The following is a 20,405-nucleotide window of genomic DNA, read 5'->3' on the forward strand; positions in this document are numbered from 1 at the left end:
CGGTAAGCATACAGGTTATATTAGGTCATCACTTTGTGAGCCAGACTCTGACCACGGAAAGAGAGAGATACAGGAAGTCAGCATAAGTTGCAGACATGCCAGCTCTATTGGTTCCCATGTTAGCTACCTAATGTTGGGCTTTATCTCCTTCCCTTCTTCTTATTCATCACTATCTTCAACCTGTTGTATGACCAGATCAGCAGACCCATCCTCTACAATCTCCACGTATGATCTATTCTCATCTTCACTCCAGTGCCATCTGGAATCCTTATCTCCCTCTGATGGGGACATTAGATGCTGTTCAGCTTCCAAATCAATGGGGAGGCTGTCTATGCCCACTTCAGTGCCTGTAGCATCTGTAGCGCCTGGTTCCTTCCTGGACCACTTGCCCTGTTATATCAGTCACATGGCGTTTGCATTTTCTGCAGATTAATTTGCATGCCTGGTGAATTGTTCAGAAATGGCTACTGAGGTGGTCCAGCCTGCTAAATCTTTTCCCACAGGCTCGACATGGATAAGGCCTTTCTCCTGTGTGGCAGCGAGGGTGGAGCTTGAGGTCTGCCTTCCACTTCACCAGGTGTATGCAGTATGGGCACTTGAACCGCATCTGGGGCAGATCATCTGGAAAGCTTCTGGATGTGACATCAGATCCTGGACCATACGGATAGCTCACAGGAGTAGAGTCCATTTCAGCATCAATTTGTGCTTGTTCTTCAGATTGGGAAATGTGGCTAGGAGAATCTGATGTTCATGCTTCTCATTTGCTTGACTTATAATGAGCAGCTTCAGGAGACAGTGACAACCTCAAATGTTTGGACATTTTAAAGGAATCTTTCCTTTGTTCATGCTTAGTCAAAGGCTGTTGAGTATCCCTTTGGGAGGCTGGATGGTAATTATACTTACTCCAAGATTTCCCACTTATTATACCTGTTCCTTGATCTGAGCTTAGGTGAGAATGTGGAGAGCTGGTTCCTTCTTGCCAGCCACAGCTATAAAAGGAGGAACGTTCTATACCATTAGAATTGGCATCTTTATCGGAGAGACTGAAATAGCCATCTTTTTCTTTCTCACTAATGTCTAGTGAAGATTTAATAAAGGTCTTACATATGCTAATGACATCAGTCATCTGAAGGAAGCTAGCGGCCTGACATCACAGGGTTTACACTTTACCCCAATACTGTTCATAAATCCCAGGGAAGGGCTCTTTAAAGACCAGCTTGTAGACGGTATACAGCCTAAGCAAAAAGAGTATATAGTTCTTTAATAAGTTGTATTTCAAATATTTCAGTTTTATTCTTTCTATAATTTTCAGTCTTACTACAAAATAATGATATCGGAAAAGGGATACTTAATTAGCTGTATTGAGTTGTTTAATTTTACTCTGGGAATTAAGTTTTCTCATAATTATAGGATAATAGTTTATCTCATTTATTTTCTTTTTTTTAAAAGATTTTATTTATTTGAGAGAGAGAGAATGAGAGAGAGAACACGAGAGGAGGGAGGGTCAGAGGGAGAAGTAGACTCCCCGCTGAGCAGGGAGCCCGACGTGGGGCTCGATCCTGGGACTCCAGGATCATGACCTGAGCCGAAGGCAGTCGCTTAACCAACTGAGCCACCCAGGCGCCCCTATCTCATTTATTTTCTTCAGTATATATGTAGACAGTCAAGCAAAAATGAAGCCCACAGAATGTAAGTGATTGTTCATGACTAAACAGAATGTCCGTGGCAGAGACTAGGGTAGATCCCATGTGCCCTGCCTTCCAAAGTTAGGATCATCTCACCTATATTCTAAATACTTTCCCTGTTTCTTTATAGGTAAAGTTAACTAAATATAGCTTCTCTCAGTTTGTACTGAAATGTTTATGTTCTGAGTTCCAATCACCTTTAATTCTCAGAAAAAAAAAAAAACACTTTATTTACTCTACAGCTATACTAATATAAAATTACTACCGTATGGAAAATGCACATTCTACACTTCAAACCAATTTAGATAGTAAATGCTTCAGAGTTGTTTCCATATCTTCTCAAAATTGTGTCCCTCTGTCCTGGCTCATTTCCTGGAACATAATAAACACTCAATAACGATGTTTTTGAATGGAGTTTTTGAATTCAAAGTCAGTTCTATTCATTTCAGAATACGCTATGATACATATTTAATTTCCAGATGATAGAATTATCTACTACAATTTCCTAAGAATTGAATTAAGATTTTTTTTTCTTTTCTGATGTCCTCACTAAAAATTATAGAAGCAAATAGATTATATGAATTTTATGGCTTATGTGAAACACAACCTGAGATTAAGTAGTTATAATATTGAGTTCAGTCTTTCTGCTCTCTCCTGAAATAGTGAGCACATTTAAATTACAATTCCAAATACTGAGATCAAATTTTTATGGAATTTATTCACTAAATTTATAGCTGCAATACTTGATAATCACATTGAATTGTATGCCCGGCCCATTAAGAATAACTTTCCTTTTTTAAATCATAGACCATAGTTTAAATGACTGTGCTCTATATAGAAAATGTGAGGTCAAAGAGAAATACTGCCTTTAAAAATGGCAATATTCTAAAGCCCCAGGTATAAATTATTATTTTTATATAAAGCTTTGATATAAGAGGAAAATAATATTTTCTTTAACTATAGTAGATTGTCATTCCCCAGTGTCCAAACAATATATTTTTAAAGAAATTGTAGGTATAATTTTTTTTAATGCTACTCATTGCAGGTGGCTGGGTATAATTAGTGTTATTAATTTTGGTTCACAGCTCCTTGCATAAAGCAGGATAGGTACATTAAAAATCCATAAATATATGTTTCATAGTGATTATATGCTTCATATTTTAGGTGATTATTATATTATAAAATGTTCCTTTAAAAAAATAAACTCTGATTTAAATGAGTGGTTGTTGGCATGATCTACTTTACCACTCAGTGGACCTAATGTTCTCTTGAGATGCTGAATCTTGATTTAATTTATTTGTTCCACGTTTAGTTGAAAATGTTGAGAACATTCTAGCAAGATAAAAAAAATAATGTTTTCATGTAAAATTGCCATTGTAAAGGAGTCAGATTAAATGGACTATTGATTAATAATCTAATGTTTATATCCAATTAAATGACATTCAAAGTTCAAGCTAATTTTAGTCTTTGATGCATTCATAGACTTCAAGAAAACAGGGTATTCGTTTTCCCTTTTTACCATGCAGTAGCTTTAGTATTCAAAAGGTCCTGTGTTTCTGTATAAATTATATTAAAGATAAATCAATTCCTAGACAAAATGGATTATTTTAAAAGCCACAAACACTAGATTCATTATAATCTATTTTTTAACATTGCAGTTGTAGTCAAATACATGCAATAAGTGTAAAAGTATATAAGTATATTCTGAAATTTCTTGTGCATATAAAATGATACAACGACATTTAATGAGTACTGTGTATCTACCACCTGTCTTAAGGAATAAAATAATACATATGAAGTTGAAGTCTCCTAAGTTCATGTTACATGTTCTGTTTCTCTCCACCATTCCATCAGATTGCATTTCTAGAGTATCATTTTAATATATTAAAGTTTTTTTAAGATTGTATTTATTTATTTGAGAGAGAGAGAATGAGAGATAGAGAGCACGAGAGGGAAGAGGGTCAGAGGGAGAAGCAGACTCCCTGCTGAGCAGGGAGCCCGATGTGGGACTCGATCCCGGGACTCCAGGATCGTGACCTGAGCCGAAGACAGTCGCTTAACCAACTGAGCCACCCAGGCGCCCAATATATTAAAGTTTACAAAATGAACTTATAATTTTCCTATCCTCCTTCAATCTCGCTTTTTATTTCAATATAATATCCTAGCAATTTACCCATATTTACACATGTAGTTCAATTTTATACATTTTGACTGTTGAATAGTTCCATTGTATATATTGCGGTATTTAGCTCTTCCCTTGCTGTTTATTTCCTACTGCCAGTGAAATTGTTATAAAGGTCCTTATCCATATCTTTCTACACCTGTACAAGCATTTTTCTAGGGTTTGTAGAAGTAGAATTTTGTGTATATGGTATACACATTTTTAAATGCATATATATTGAAATTATTCTCTAAATTGGGTATGGTAATTGACACAGTCACTAGCATTCTTTTAAGAGTTCCCATTGTTCTACATCCCTGCTAGTATTTGGAAATCTGGTGGCTTTTTTGTTTTTTTTGTTTGTTTGAAGAATGAGAGTTGTGATTTTTATGATTTTTACTTTAAATTCCCTGATTACAATTAAAGTTAACGTTTTCTCAAGTTTATTGGCTGTTTGGTTTCCCTTTCTTAAATCACCTTATACTCTTTGCCCATTTGTTTCCAACTTTACTGTCAATTGTTTCATTTTAAATTTGTAAGAATCCTTTATATATTCTGTTTAATAATCCTTTATTTGAAATTTTAAACTTTCATTGAAATTATGAGAAATTTTTCTATGCTTTATGACATGTGTATCTGGACAAAGAATTATACATACCTTAAGGACATAATGAGATATATTATCTTTGCTTCTAAAAGTTTTGAAAACTTAATTTTATGCACATAGGTCTTTATTTAAGGGGTTTGTAATTGCAAAACAGATTTTAAGAAGTTATTACAGATGGAATTGCTTGTAAAATATTTTAAAAATGAAAATCTGGGGATGCCTGGGTGGCTGAGTAGGTTAAGTGTCTGCCTTCAGCTCAACTTGTGATATTGGGCTCCTGGGATCGAGCTGGGTCAGTTGGGCTCCCTGCTCAGCAGGCAGCCTGCTTCTCCCTCTCTCTAACTCCTCCCCGTCACTGCTCCTGTTCTCTCTCACTATTTAACTCTCTCTCAAATAAATAAATAAAATCTTAAAAAAATGAAAATCTGTGGTGTGTGGTGTGTTCACATCCTAGTGCATGCATCACCAGATTTTAAATGATGAAACATGTCACTGGAATATTTAATATTTTAAACTAAAGTACATGCAATAACTAGCTATGTGTATGTATGGTATGTTTTGGTGAGGATGAATCTATTGAATGTGCTGTATTAAAATATAACTTCTGTAAGATTTATATGTCAGAAGACTCAAACTTCAGAACCAGTCCTCTTTGACCTATAAATTTTACCTGGTCTGACCATGTAGAAAAGAATTTATGCATACACACACCCAAAGTGAAAACCAAGCTATTTTCAAAAAGCTAAGTGTTTGAATGACAGCGAAAAAGTAGTCAATCTGACAGGTTTCCTGTTCTGTAACTAGTAATAATGATCTACCCTAGAAAATACTGGTAATATTCACTAACTCATGTCAAATGGTCTCTCACAGTCTCCCATAATCCCATGGATTATGCAGGCCCCAAACAGTGAATCTCCATATTTAACCAGATGATTGACTCATTCCACTAGATCTATAACAATGAAGACTTTCTTACATAATTAATTATTATGGTAACTAGACATATCATTCTTCTCTATAACAATCATACCCGCTGGGAATTATTACTTAAATTCTGTATTTATTAGACATTTCAAAATTAACGCCTTAGTGTATCATTAGTGTCATTCAGCTGCTTCAGTTTCTGAGGGTGTGCACTTTCTGTGTGGTCGTCGTTCAATAATGGTGAACGTGAAGCCATCTAAGACTCACTGATTAGGTGAGCAGAGATGGACCTAGACTTGAACATTGTTATTAATCATGAGAATAACAAAGTTGTTATTACTTCAAGTTTAATTGCCATGGATCTTATAATATATTTTATTAATAGTGCTTTTATTTGGCTGAAGCAAAAAGACAAACAGAATTACCATAGTGTTAATTTTTATGGTATGCATACAAAATGTACGTTCATCCCTCTTTCCAGGATTCATGCATTCAGTTGTCATATATTTTTAACGTCCTTTAATCTGTACCAATTTCTTAGACATACTTTGTCTTTCATGATCTTGATATTTGTGAAGCAAACAGGAAAGATATTTGGTAGAATTAACAAAAATTAGAGTTTTCCAGATACTTCCTCATTGTTTCAGGTTAAGCATTTTATTATTTTAGGTAAAATATCATGGGAGTGACGTTGTACCCTTCTCGGGGCAACATATCAGGAGGAATGTGGTGACAGTTTGTCCCATTAGTGGCAATCTTCACTTTGATCCTTCGTTAAAGTGATTAAGGTAATGCTTGATTATTTTTTCCAATATGGAGTCAGTATTGCCCTTTATATTTAAGAAGTAATTTATGGGGTGATTACTTGAGATTTTATATCATGTTCTTCATTACACCTTTATCCTATAGTTTAATTGTACATTTTAGCAATTCATTCTACATTTATTAGGATTCTACTGTAAGGAAAAGTTTTCCTTATTTCCATATATATATATATATATATGGAAGTTCCATATCTTATTGTCCACTCCCAAATACTGAATGTTCTTTGTGGTTCTTAGATATCATATTGTACAAGTAGAGTTTACTGAATTTTACTTGGTTAGTAAATGTAGCTAAAATTTAGAAATGAAATGATCACTGAGTGATCAGAAACAAAATAACAATATTTTATCTAAATTTGGAACATCTCATGCCATTCTTCGGGCATGATTAAATTAGAAGTATATGATAACCATTTTGTTACACATTATTTGACAAATTATAATTCAAATAGATACAAAAGTGAATTGTGCTTCCCTTTGTATTTTGATACTAATAGCTTCTGACTGTGTTATTTGAACTAAAGGAAAATATGTCACATAAAAATGTTATCTTGGAAAAAAAATGTTATTTGAATCGCAATGCCTGGGAAGATGGCAGAGTAGGAGGATCCTAAACTCACTCTGTCTCACATTTACAACTAGATATCACTCACACTCTGTAAATAAACAGAGAATAATCCAAAGACTGGCAGAACAAACTCCACAACTAAACATAGAGAAGGAATCACATCTGATTGATTAGGAAGGGCAGAAATGGTGGTCAGATCTGTCTGTAGGAGGGAAAAGAGTTGCAGGCATGGAGAGGGCAAAGAAATCATCCCTTGCACCATGGAGCACACACAGAGAAGACAAATCCCCAAAACGACTGGCTTTGAAAACTAGAGGGGCTGAATTCCCTGAGTTTGTATAACTAGTGGTACTTAAAGCCTGGAGCTTTAAAAAGTCAGCTGACTTAGCAGTGGGCTAGGAGGGAGGGTCAGTGATAGCTGGGTCCCTGCTCTGAAAGAGATAGCAACCTGTGGAGAGCTAACACAGAAGGTAGAGTTAGCACAGTGCATGGGGAAAACAGGAGAAAGATCTCTTTATACCGATTTTGGAGCATGTTGGGGCCTCTCCGGGAACAAAGAAGCTTTTCCTCCCTGCCCCCTGGCATAAACACAGTGCCTCCTGCAGGAGGAAACCCTGCACAGACACTTGCTCCTTAACCTCCCCAGCAGTACATCCCACCCAGGTGTTCTAAGGACTTGCCCATTTCAAACCTGCTGGCCTCAGCCTTGGGTTCAGAGCACATTGTGTCAACCCTGCGCATGCCCTGCTCAGCCACTTCACACAGACACAATGTGTACCTGGTACCAAACAAAAGTTAAAAGAATTCATGACCAGTAAACCAGCCCTAGGGAAAATGTTAAGGGGGACTCTGTGAGTGGAAAATGAAAACCACAAGTAAGAGTAAAGAAAATAGGAAGAACAAAAGAAAAAAAATGTACACGTGTAAAAATCAGTCAAGAGAAGCACCTAACAAAAGGATGTAAAATATGATACCAAATATCTGAAAGGTGCGGGGAGAACAGTAAAGAATGAGATCAAAGTTAAGCAACCATCAGCTTAATACAGACTGCTATATGCAGAAGGTGTTATATGTAAACTGATTGGTAACCACAAATCAAAAAACAGTAATAGATATGTGAAAAACAAAAAATAAGGAATCCAAGGATATCACTAAAGAAAACCAGCAAACCATGGAAGAAAGAAAGAGAAGAAAGGGTCAGAGAAAAACTACAAAAAACAGGGGTGCCTGGGTGGCTCAGTAGGTTAAGCGGCTGCCTTCAGCTCAGGTCATGATCCCAGAGTCTTGGGATTGAGTCCCTCATCAGGCTCCTTGCTCAGTGGGAAGCCTGCTTCTCCCTCTCCCTCTGCCTCCCTCTCCCTCTGCTTGTACTCTCTCTCTCACTCCCTGATAAATAAATAAAATCTTAAAAAAAAAAACCTACAAAAAACAACCACAAAACAAGTAGCAAAATGGCAATAAATACATACCTATCAATGGTTACTTTGAATGTAAATGGATTAAATACTCCAATCAAGAGACATTGGGTGACAGAGTGGATTAAAAAACAAGACCTATCTATATGCTTCCTACAAGAGACTCATTTCAGACCTAAAGACATATGCAAATTTGAAAGTGAGGGAGTAGAGAAGCATTTATCATGCAAATAGATGCCAAAAGAAAGCCAGAGTAGCAATACTTATATCAGACAAACTAGACTTTAAAACAAAGTTTATAAAAAGGACAAAGAAGGACATGATATAATAACAAAGGAGATAATCCAACAAGAAGATATAACAAGTGTTTATATTTATGCACCCAATATGGGAGCAACCAAATACATAAAACAGCTAATAACAAACATAAAGAAACTAATCAATAGTAATGCAATAATAGTAGGAGACTTTAACACCCCGTTTACATCAACAGACAGTCTATCCAAATAAAAAATCAACAAGGAAATAGTGGCTTTGAATGATACACTGGACCAGATGGATTTAATAGCTATATTTAGAATATTTCATCCTAAAACAGCAGAATACACATTCTTTTCAAGTGCACATGGAATATTCTTCAGAACAGATCACATATTAGGCCACAAAACATGTCTCAACAAATTCAGAAAGACTGAAGTCATACCATGCATCTTTGCTGACCACAACATTATGAAACTAAAAATCAACCATAAGAAAAAATCAGGGAAAAAACACAAATATAAGGAAGTTAAATGACATGATCTAGACGATGAATGGGTCAACCAAGAAATCAAAAAAGAAATGAAAAAGTACATGGAAACAAAAATAAAAACACAGTGCTCCAAAACCTTTGGGATGCAGCAAAGTGGTTGTTAAGATGGAAGTTGGTAGCAATACAGTCCTACCTCAAAAAACAAGAAAAACCTCAACCTAACCTTATACGGAGAGGAGCTAGAGAAAGAACAACACACAAAATCCAAAACAAGCAGAAAAAAGGAAATACTAAGTATTAGAGCAGAAATAAATGACACAGAAACTAAAAAAACAAACCAAAACAAAAACAACAACAACAAAAAAACAATAGAACAGATCAGGAAACCAAGAGCTGGTTCTTTGAAAAGATCAAGAAAATTGCCATACTGCTAGCCAGACTCATGGAAAAAAAAAAATGCATATAAACAAAATCACAAATGAAAGAGGAGAAATAACACCACAGAAATACAATTGTAAGAAAATATGAAAAACTATATGCCAACAAATTAGACAACTTAGAAAAACTGGATAAATTCCTATGAACATATAACCTACCTAAACAGAAGCAGGAAGGAATAGAAAATTTGAACAGACCAGAAAGGAGGTTGATTCAGTAATCAAAATCTCCCATCAAAAGTCTAGAATCAGAGAGCTTCATCAGCAAATTTCTATCAAACATTTAAGAAGAGTTAATACCTATTTTTCTCAAACTATCCCAAACAACAGAAAGAGGAAAATTCCAAACTCATTGTATGAGGTCAGTATCACCCTAATACCAAAACCAAATAAAGACCTCAGAAAAAAAAAGAACTACAGACCAATATCTCTGATGGACATAGTTGTAAACATCCACAGCAAAACACCAGCAAACTGAATCAAACAGTACATTAAACAAAAGCATTCACCACAATCAAGTGGGATTTATTCCTGGGATGTAAGAGTGGTTTAGTATTTGCAAATCCATCAGTGTGATGCATCACATCAATGAGAGAAAGGATAAAAAGCAAATGATCATTTCAATAGATACAGAAAAAGCAGTTGACAAACTACAACATCAATTCATGATAAAAGTCCTCAACAAAGTAGATTTAGAGGAAACATACCTCAACATAATAAAGGCTGTCTATGAAAACCCATAGTAAACATCATATTCAATGGGAAAACCTGAGAGCTTTTCCCCTAAGATCAGGAACAAGGCAAGGATGTCCATTCTCATCACTTTTATTCAACATAGTACTGGAAGTCCTAACTACAGTGATCAGACAAGAGGTAAATCTTCCACTCTTTGCAGATGGCATGATACTACATACAGAAAACTAAAGACTCCACCAAAAACTAGAACTAATGAATGAATTCAGTAAAGTTACAGGATACAAAATCAATGTACAGAAATATGGTACATTTCTATACAACAGAGTAATAAAGAATATACAGTAATAATGAAGCAGCAGAAAGAGAAATTAAAAAAACAATCCCGTTTACAAAATAATACCTAGGAATAAACCTAACCAAACTGGTGAGCGGCCTATACTCAGAAAACCATAAAGCATTGCTGAAAGAAATTTAAGATGACATAAAGAAATGGAGAGACATCCCATGCTTATGGGTGGGAAGAACAAATATTGTTAAAATATCTATACTACCTAAAGCAATCTACAGATTTAATGTGATCCCTATCCAAATCACAACATTTTTCACAGAAATAGAACAAAAAATCTTAAAATTTATATGGAACCACAGAAGACCCCAAATAGCCAAAGCAGTTTTGAAAAAGAAAATCAAAGTTGGAGGTATCACAATTCCAGACTTCAAGGTGCATAAAACTGTAGCAACCAAAACAGTATGGCACTACCACAAAAATAGACATAGAGATAAATAGAATAGAATAGAAAGCCCAGAAATAAACCCATAATTATATGGTCAGTTAGTCTTTGACAAAGCAAGAAAGAATATCCAAAGGGAAAAAGACAGTCTCTTAAGCAAATGGTGTTGGGAAACCTGGTCAACCACATTCAAAACATTGAAACCAGACGACTTTGTGACATCAAACACACAAAAAAAAACTCAAAATGGATTAAAAACATGAATATAAGACCTAAAACCAAAAAATCCTGAAAGAGAGCATAGGCAGTAACTTCTTTGACATCGGCCAGAGCAACATTTTTCTAGATATGTCTCCTGAGGCAAGGAAAGAAAAGCAAAAACATACTATCGGGACTTCATCAAGATAAAAAGCATCTGCACAGCAGAGGAAACAACAAAACTAAAAGACAGCATACAGAATGGGAGAAGATATTTACAAATGACATATCTAATAAAAGATTAATAAATACTACGAACTGATACAACTCAACACCCCCAAAATGAATAATCCACTTTAAAAAAGTTGAGAATGCATGAACAGATATTTCTCCAAAGAAGACATACAGATGTCCAGTATATGGATAGATATATTCATATATATCCAGATATATGAAAAGATGCTCAACATCACTCATTATCAGGGAAATACAAATCAAAGCTACAATGAGATATCACCTCACACCTGTCAGAATGGCTAAAATCTAAAACAAGAAACAAGTATGGCAAGGATGTGGAGGAAAAGGAACCCTGGTGCACATTTGGTGGGAATGCAAACTGGGGCAGCCACTCTGGAAAACAGTATGGGGGTTCCTCAAAAAGTTAAAAATATAACTATCTTATGATCCAGTAATTGCACTACTGTGTATTACCCATTGAATACAAAAACACTAATTCAAAAGGATATATGCACCCCTTTGTTTATTGAGCATTATTTACAATAGCCAAATTATGGAAGCAGCCAAATGTCCATTGATAGATGAATCGATAAAGAAGATGTAGTGTTTATATATGTATGTGTGTGTATGTACATAGGTGTATATGTATACATATACACACACAATGGAATATTCAGCCATAAAAAGGAATGAAATCTTGGCATTTTTTTTTAAAGATTTTATTTATTTATTTGAGAGAGAGAATGAGAGATAGAAAGCAGGAGAAGGAAGAGGGTCAGAGGGAGAAGCAGACTCCCTGCTGAGCAGGGAGCCCGATGCGGGACTCAATCCCGGGACTCCAGGATCATGACCTGAGCCGAAGGCAGTCGCTTAACCAACTGAGCCACCCAGGCGCCCGAAATCTTGGCATTTGTAATCACATGGGTGGAGCTAGAGAATATAATGCTAAGCAAAATAAGTTAGTCCAAGAAAGACAAACACCATATGATTTCACTCATAGGTGGAATTTAAGGTACAAAACAAATGAGCAAAGGGAAAAAAAAAGACAAACCAGGAAACATACTGTTAACTACAGAGAACAAAATCATGGTTACCAGAGGAGATGTGGGTAGGAGGTTGGGTGAAATAGGTGATGGGGATTAAGGGGTGCACTTGTCATAATGAGCACTGGGTGATGAATTATTGTATCACTATATTGTACACCTGACGCTAATATAACACTGTGTGTTAACTAAACTGGAGTTAAAATGAAAGATACAGTATCTCACTGAGTTACATAAAGTATAAGGCATATTTTTATCATTCTATAGATGAAGAAAGATAAGATCTAGAGAAGTAGTTTTCAGACTTTTTTTCTTTTAATGAGACACATTTAAGCCATAAGAATGTTCAAGTTTTCAACATACCTCAAAAACATTTTTAGATTATTAGGTTGTAACACAGACAAAAAGTTGTCAATTCTTGACTATAAAAAAGCACACACATACACAAACACAAAGTAAGTCTAAGTTTATTGGCTCTATAGCAGTAAAATAAAATAACAATGTGAAGATTCTTATTAGTGCCTTGGAAGTATAGATACAAACATGTTTTTAATGTTCTATGTTTTTAGTGTTTGGGGATGTGTGGTTAGTGGTTCAAAGAAGATATTTACATTCAGGGAAGTGGTTGCGAGTGAGTAAAGTTCATAACATAATAGTTTAGAAATGGTGTGTGGGAAAAGGTATGAATCTTGAAGCAAGTCAGGATAACTAAACTGTTGTTTGAAAAGAAAATTGTTTGCTCAGAAGATAACTGATGTCCTAATAAAAGACTTGTTTGCTTAGATGGATAAACTCTTTGTCCAGATACATTTGTTTACAGGAATTTCCCAAAGTAAACAGTAAAATTATTAATTTACACCCTTATCTTCATGAAAAGAATGTTTTGGACAAAGTAATTATGCCATTTTGATACAAATGATCTCATTTCTCAGTCCTGATCATTAAGCTATGTGGATTCAAGTAGTCTCATCTCAATTTCTAAGGTTATAAATGATTCCCTTGATAAAAAGGTGATGATATAACATTCTGCCTCACTCAGGAAATGATATTGGAATGTAAATCATTGAGAGGGATGAATAACTCTAATTTTTAACATAAAATGAATTATTCACCAGTGTTATTTTAAATGAAAAATGCTATTCTATCAAATTATTTATAAAAAACCTAAAATACGATGATGTAATACTCTTTTTTTAAGAATCATTGCCTGAGATGCAAACTTAAATGCCAATAAATTTGCATGATGAAATTGAATTTCCTCTTTTCTAACACCAAAGGAAAGATCTGTTTTATAAGAATCTATTCCTATAATTATTATCACTCCTTCTACATATGAACCATGTACTTTAAAAAAATCATGATTTCCTTTATGTACATATATCAAGATAATTTAGGTTAAACACATATGCACACATACCTGGAGGTACACACACACACACACACACACACACACACACACACACACACACACACACACACAAGAATTACTGTAGAGGCGCCTGGTTGGCTCAGTCGGTTAAGCGTTCAGCTCTTCATTTTGGCTCAGGTCATGATCTCAGGGTTGTGAGATCGAGCCCTGCATCAGGCTCCGCTCTAGGTGTGGAGTCTGCTTAGGATTCTCTCTCTCTCCCTCTCCCTGTGCCCCTCCCCCTTCCCATTCTAAAAAAAAATTCTTTAAGTATAGTAGTCTGGGTTTTGCAGTTTATTACCAGTTTTTTGTTTGTTTTTGATGAGATGTTTGACGAATTCAATTCTCTGAGCGTATCTTTTTTTTTTTTTTTTGTCTGTCTGGAAAATTAGGGCTTTGAGATTTATAATCTTTAAGATTCCTTTTCTACTCTCATCATTTTATAAGGCTAGGTTGTGCTTGGGTGTATATATGTATGTGTGTGTTTTTGAAAAACTGTAAATTCTGAAATTCTGTAGAAACTTAAGGTATAATTGTCATTAGGACACAGGTCACAAGCAAGTTTTGTTTGTATTCTAACAACTTCATGAAATAAGAGTTGCTTTTTCAGATGAGCAAACTCTGAGTTTAGATAAATTGGTTTACACAAATTTCTTGAATCAAAGAGTAAAATATTTATTAGTTGCCACACATGTCTAATGTCAGGTATAAGTAAATAGTAAAGTCTATTCTGACTGGTAATGTCATAGGACATTTGGCAGATAGGGTACAGAGAAGATATTATTGTTTATATGTATATCATGAACCTCTGGAGCATTCCTTAATGTTCAGATTGAAAGATGGATGAACCCAGAAAAATGACATTTCCTTATGTAGTCATAAGTAGAGAAGCTTTTAATTTTAGTTCAGTGAATCTTTTAAAATGTTTCCCAGGACATTTCATTCAATTGACAAATATTTACATAGCACTTAATACTGTAGATAATAATTCAGTGTCCTAGTTGGCATGCCTTGGGATTCCTGTCCTTCATAAAACTATGCAAAGTTGCCATTTTTCCAGAGGAGTTTCAGTTCTTAACTGAAATAAGAAAAATGAGTTGCTTTCAATAATCTTTATAAAGATTTAAGAATGACATCTGTGAAAAATCTTTTAAATATGAAATGCTGTGAATATAAAGCCTGGGATATAAATCAAGATGCAGAATACTTCTTCAATCTTCATGAACAGGATGGCATCAACTTGATGCTCAGTTATCTTTGTCACCCGGAGCTTTTTGAGATGGAGACCTGTAAACACAAGTGCTATGTCTAGAATCTTTAAAATGTCATTAAGAAATGAGAGGAAATATCAAGGAGAATTATGACAAAAAAGATAAGGGATTACAGCATGTTGGAGCTCTGTTTGTGAAATATAAGAATGCTAGACAAATCACCTAAGCAATTGATATTTGCATGAAAAGAATTTTGAAAATTTATTTTCTCATGTGAAACAAAATTATTGTCAATCATCATAAAAAATATTGAGTGCCTCCTGTGTGTTCTGTGGGTCTAGATATTTGTTTTACACACATAGGTTATGCTATAATTATGTCTTGTTCATATTGAATTTTAATTACTGAAATGCAAAAGAGTTTCCACAGTACGTATGTTTACATAATGAGGTCATTTTGAAAATAATCTTTTCCTTCTCTGCAATTAATATACCAGAATATCTGACTTATTAATTTATTTATTCATTCATCTGTTTTTCAGTTACCTGCTATTAGTTCGTCATTGTTTTAGGCGCTGAGAGTATTACAAAAGACTCCATTCCCTCGTGAATCTTATCTTTCATGTTGATTCTAGACTTAAGAAACTGGGTTGGCTTATCAGCTATGACACTTCTGCATAATTGCATTTCTGCAAATGGTGTGTCAGCAGTCAATTTCCCAGGAGACCACTACAAAAATTGTTGATCAAGCAAAACTAAGTTTACAGGCATACCTCGGAGATATTGCAGGTGCAATTCCCTACCCCCACAGTAAAGTGAATATTGTAATAAAGCAAGTCAAATAAAGGTTTTGGTTTCCTAGTGCATATAAAAGTTACGATTACACTATACTGTAGTCTATTAAATGTGCATGGAATATCAAATATATACACTTTGATTAAAAAATACTTTATTGCTAAAAAATGCTAACTGTCATCTGAGCTTTCAGTGAGTCCTAATCTTACTGGTAGAGGGTCTTGTCTTGATGGTGATGGCTGCTGACTGATTAGCATGGTGGTTGTTGAAGGGTGGGGTGGCCATGGCAACTTCTTAAAAGAGGACAACAATGAAGTTTGTTGCATTAGTTGACTTGTCCTTTTCACAGATTTTTTTGTAGCATGTGATGCTGTTTGATGGCATTTTGTCCACAGTAGAACTTCTTTCAAAATTGGAGCTTATCCTCTCAAACCCTGCTACTGTTTTATCAACTAAATTTATGTAGTATTTTAAATCCGTTGCTGTCATTTCAATAATCTTAACAGCATCTTGACCAGAAGTAGATTCCATCTCAAAAAAATATTCCATTTGCTCTTCTGCAAGAAGTAACTCCTCAGCCATTAAAGTTCTCTCTTGAGATTGCAGCAACTCAGTCCCACCCTCAGGCTCCACTTCTAGCTCTCCTGCTATTTCTATCCTATCTGCACTTAACTTCTTCTACTGAAGTCTTGCCCCCTCAAAGTCATCCATGAGGATTGGAATCCACTTCTTCCAACTCCTAGTAAGGCTGATATTTTGACCTATTGCCATGAAGCATGAATGTTCTTAATGCCATCTAGAATGGTGAATACTTCCCGAAAGTTATTCAGTTTACTTTGCCCAAATCCATCAGAGGAACTTCTATCTATGACATCGTATGCAATGTATTTCTTAAATAACAATACTTAAAAGTCAGAATTACTCCTTGATCCATGGCTGCAGAATGGAGGCTGTGTTGGCTGGCATGAAAACAACATTAATCTCATTGTACACCTTCATCAGAGCTCTTGGGTAGCCAGGTGTATTGTCAACGTGCAGTAATATTTTCAAATTTTATTTATTTATTTTAGAATGAGAGCACAAGCAGGAGGGGCAGAGGGAGAGAGAGAGAGAGAGAGAGAGAGAGAGAGAGAGAGAGAATCTCAAGCAGACTTCACGCTGAGCACAGAGTCTGACACAGGGTTCCACCTCACCACCCTGAGATCACGACCTGTGCTGAAACCAGGAGTCAGATGCTCAACCGAATCTGCCATCCAGGCACTCCAATGAGCAGGAATATTTTGAGAGGAGCAGTAGATCTCAACTGTGGGCTCAGCATATTAAGTAAACCATGTTGTAAACTGATGTGTTGTCATCCAGGCTTTGTTGTTTCATTTATAGAGTACAGACAGAATTGCTTTAGCATAATTCTTAGGGGTCCTGGGAGTTTCAGAATGATAAATGAGCACTGACTTCACCTTAAAGTCACCAGCTGTATTACCTCCTAACAAGACAGTCAGCCTGCCCTTTGAAGCTTTGAAGCCAGGCATTGACTTTTCCTCTCTAGCTGGTGTCTTTGTGTGGTAGAAGGCTGTTTCGTCTACACTGAAAATCTGTTGTTCAGTGTAGCCTCCTTCTTTAATGATCTGTGTTAGATCTTCCAGATAACTTGCTGCAGCTTCCTACCTCAGCACGTGCTGCTTCACCTTGCACTTGTGTGTTAAGGAGACGGCTTCTTTCCTTAAACCTCATCAACCAACTTATGCTAACTTCAGACTTTATATCTGCAGCTTTCTCACCTCTCTCAGCCTTTGAAGAATTGAAGAGGGTTGGAACCCTGCTCTGGATTCAATTTTGGCTTAATATTGGGAATGCCGTGGTTGGTTTGAGCTTCTATCCAGACAGCTCAAGCTTTTTTCACATCAACAGTAAGGCTGTTTCCCTTTCTTATCATTCCTGTGTTCACTGGAATCATAGTTTTCATTTCCTTCAGGAACTTTTCCTTGGCATTCACAACTTGGCTAACTTGTTTGGTGCAAGAAGCCTAGCTCTTGGGCCTGTCTTGGTTTTTGACATGCCTTCCTTACTAAGCTTAATCATTTCTAGCTTCTGATTTAAAGTGAGGGACATGAGACTCCTCCTTTCACTTGAACACTTCACAGAGGCCATTTTAGGGTTATTAACTGGCCTAATTTCAATATTATTGTGTCTGAGGAAATAGGGAGGCCTGAGGAGAGGGAGGGAGACATGGGAATGACCAGTCAGTGGAGCAGTCAGATCACATAGAATGTTTATTGATTAGGTGTGCCGTTTTATATGGGTATAGTTCATGGCACCCCAAAACAGTTACAATAGCAAAATAGCAAAGATTATTGATCACAGATCAACATAACAAATATAATAATAATGCAGTTGTTGAAACTATTACAAGAACTAACCAAAACGTGACACACAGTGAACAGATCCTATTGGAAAAAATGGTGCCAATAGACTTGCCTGATGCACGATTGTCACAAACCTTCAATTTGTAAAAAATGCAGTATTTGGAAAGAGCAGTAAAGTGAAGCACAATAAAATGATGTATGCTTATATTGAATTTGCTGCTATAAGACATGTAATGTTAAATTTTGTGTGTGTGTGTCATTTAGGCCAGGCCGCAGTGCCTAGGTGTATGTTGAGTTATGGATGTTGTTGGAAATAATCACATATCATTCTGAATGCGATTACATTTGAATCAGTAGACTTTGAGTAAGCAGATTAAGCTCCATAATGGGGGTAGGCCTCATCCAAATAGTTAAAGATCTTAAGGAAAAGACTGTTTTCCTCTGAGGAAGGGGGAATTCTGCCAGCAGAATGCCTCTGGACTTGAACTGCAACTTCACTTCTTCTCTAGGTTTCTAGCCTGGCGGCCCATGCTGTAGACTTTAAGACTTGGCAGCCTCCCTACTCTCGTGAGCCAATTTCTTAAAATAAATCTCTCTCTCTCTATATATATAAATATACATCCTATTGATTTTATTTCTCTTGAGACCCTGTCTGGTACAAGTGATAACACCATCTTGACAGACTTTTAAGAGCATCTCAGAAAGGGGAAGTCAGGGACAGATGTGTATAGCATTTCATTAGAAATGATTTCTTAATCTGAATAATTTTATTTTTAATTTTTTATTTTTTTAAGATTTTATTTATTTGAGAGAGAGAATGAGAGATAGAGAGCATGAGAGGGAAGAGGGTCAGAGGGAGAAGCAGACTCCCTGCTGAGCAGGGAGCCTGACATGGAACTCGATCCCAGGACTCCAGGATCATGACCTGAGCCAAAGGCAGTCGCTTAACCAACTGAGCCACCCAAGACGCCCCATTAATCTGAATAATTTTAAACAAGTGTTGCAATTCAAGGCACTAGTTCGGAATGGGCAGAGTTTATGGCACAGTAGCTCTGGATCAATGGAGGTATACGTGAAAAAGGTATTGATAGGCAACCTGCTAGTCCTGATATGTGCACTATTTAGTTGGCTCAAAGTGTTCAAGGAGTAAATATCTCCTAGAATAAGCAGGAAAGTTATTTTGCCTAATCTCAGGGTTTTTTTATTGCTGTTTTTGCACAAAAATGGGAAGAAAAAATGTTTTTCCAGAATTGTTTAGAACTAGCTTGGGAGAGTATGTCATTTCAGTTCTAAAATAAGAGGTTGGAGATAAAAGAAGTAGACAAGCACATGGCTTTGGAAGAAAGAATCTATGGTGGCCTCTTAGAAATCAATCCAAGTATCTCTGATACTGCAAAGCAATCCTATTAGTGAATTACATGCTGGGTCACAAGTCAGAATTCCAGGTTGCCAGTTCTGATTCCATTCCATCCTAACTGTAAGATTTAGTAAGTCTTTTAACATCTCTGAGTCTGAGTTTACTCACCTTCCTTATGGTATCTTGGCCAAGATCTTACTCAATTTTAAAATCCTATTATTTCCACGTTGTTGCAAATGGCAAGATTTCATTTTTTTGATTGCTGAGTAAGTATTCTCTTGTATATATACATCTTCTTTGTTCATCTGTCGATGGACATCTGGGCTCTTTCCATAGTTTAGCTATTGTGGACATTGCTGCTGTAAACACTACATTTGTATCTTTGGGGTAAATACCCAGTAGTGCAATTGCTGAGTCATAGGGTGTTAATGCTAAGCGAAATAAGTCAATCAGAGAAAGACAATTATCATATGATCTCAACTGATTTGTAGAATTTAAGAAGCAAAACAGAGGATCATAGGGGAAGATAGGGGGATAAAAATCAGAAAGGGAGACAAACCATAAGAGACTCTTAAGCATAGGAAACAAACTGGGATTTGCTGGAGGAGAGATGGGTGGGGGGATGGGGTAACTGGGTGATGGGCATTAAGGAGGGCACGTGTTGTAATGAGTACTGGGTATTATATAGGTTTGATGAATCACTGATCTCTACCTCTGAAAGCAATAATACATGTTAATTGAATTGAAATAAAAATAAAAAAATAAAAATAAAATAAAATCCTGTTATTTCCTTAATGGATATTAAAAATACAGAATACATACTTAAGTATTAGACTCCTCAAAGGATGTCTGATGGAATGATGATGGAAATGAACATTTGAGACAAACTAGACTATAATAGATTTCTCAGTAAGTAGTGACTGAAGCACTGAATATAGAGATGATTATTTGAAGCTACCTTTATCATAGTCATTTAATATACAATTGTGTAGCCC

General features: G+C 35.8%; 1 protein-coding gene and 1 pseudogene across 2 annotated transcripts in view; one reads left to right on the forward strand and one right to left on the reverse strand.

Moving 5' to 3' along the window:
• CDH12 (cadherin 12) overlaps positions 1 to 20,405 on the forward strand; it is a 1,005,284-nt gene that overhangs the window by 82,086 nt on the left and 902,793 nt on the right. The window lies entirely within an intron of this gene.
• LOC113928453 lies at positions 124 to 15,975 on the reverse strand (annotated as a pseudogene).

This window comes from Zalophus californianus, chromosome 5, assembly GCF_009762305.2.
Source record: "Zalophus californianus isolate mZalCal1 chromosome 5, mZalCal1.pri.v2, whole genome shotgun sequence".
NCBI classification, from domain to species: Eukaryota; Metazoa; Chordata; class Mammalia; order Carnivora; family Otariidae; genus Zalophus; species Zalophus californianus.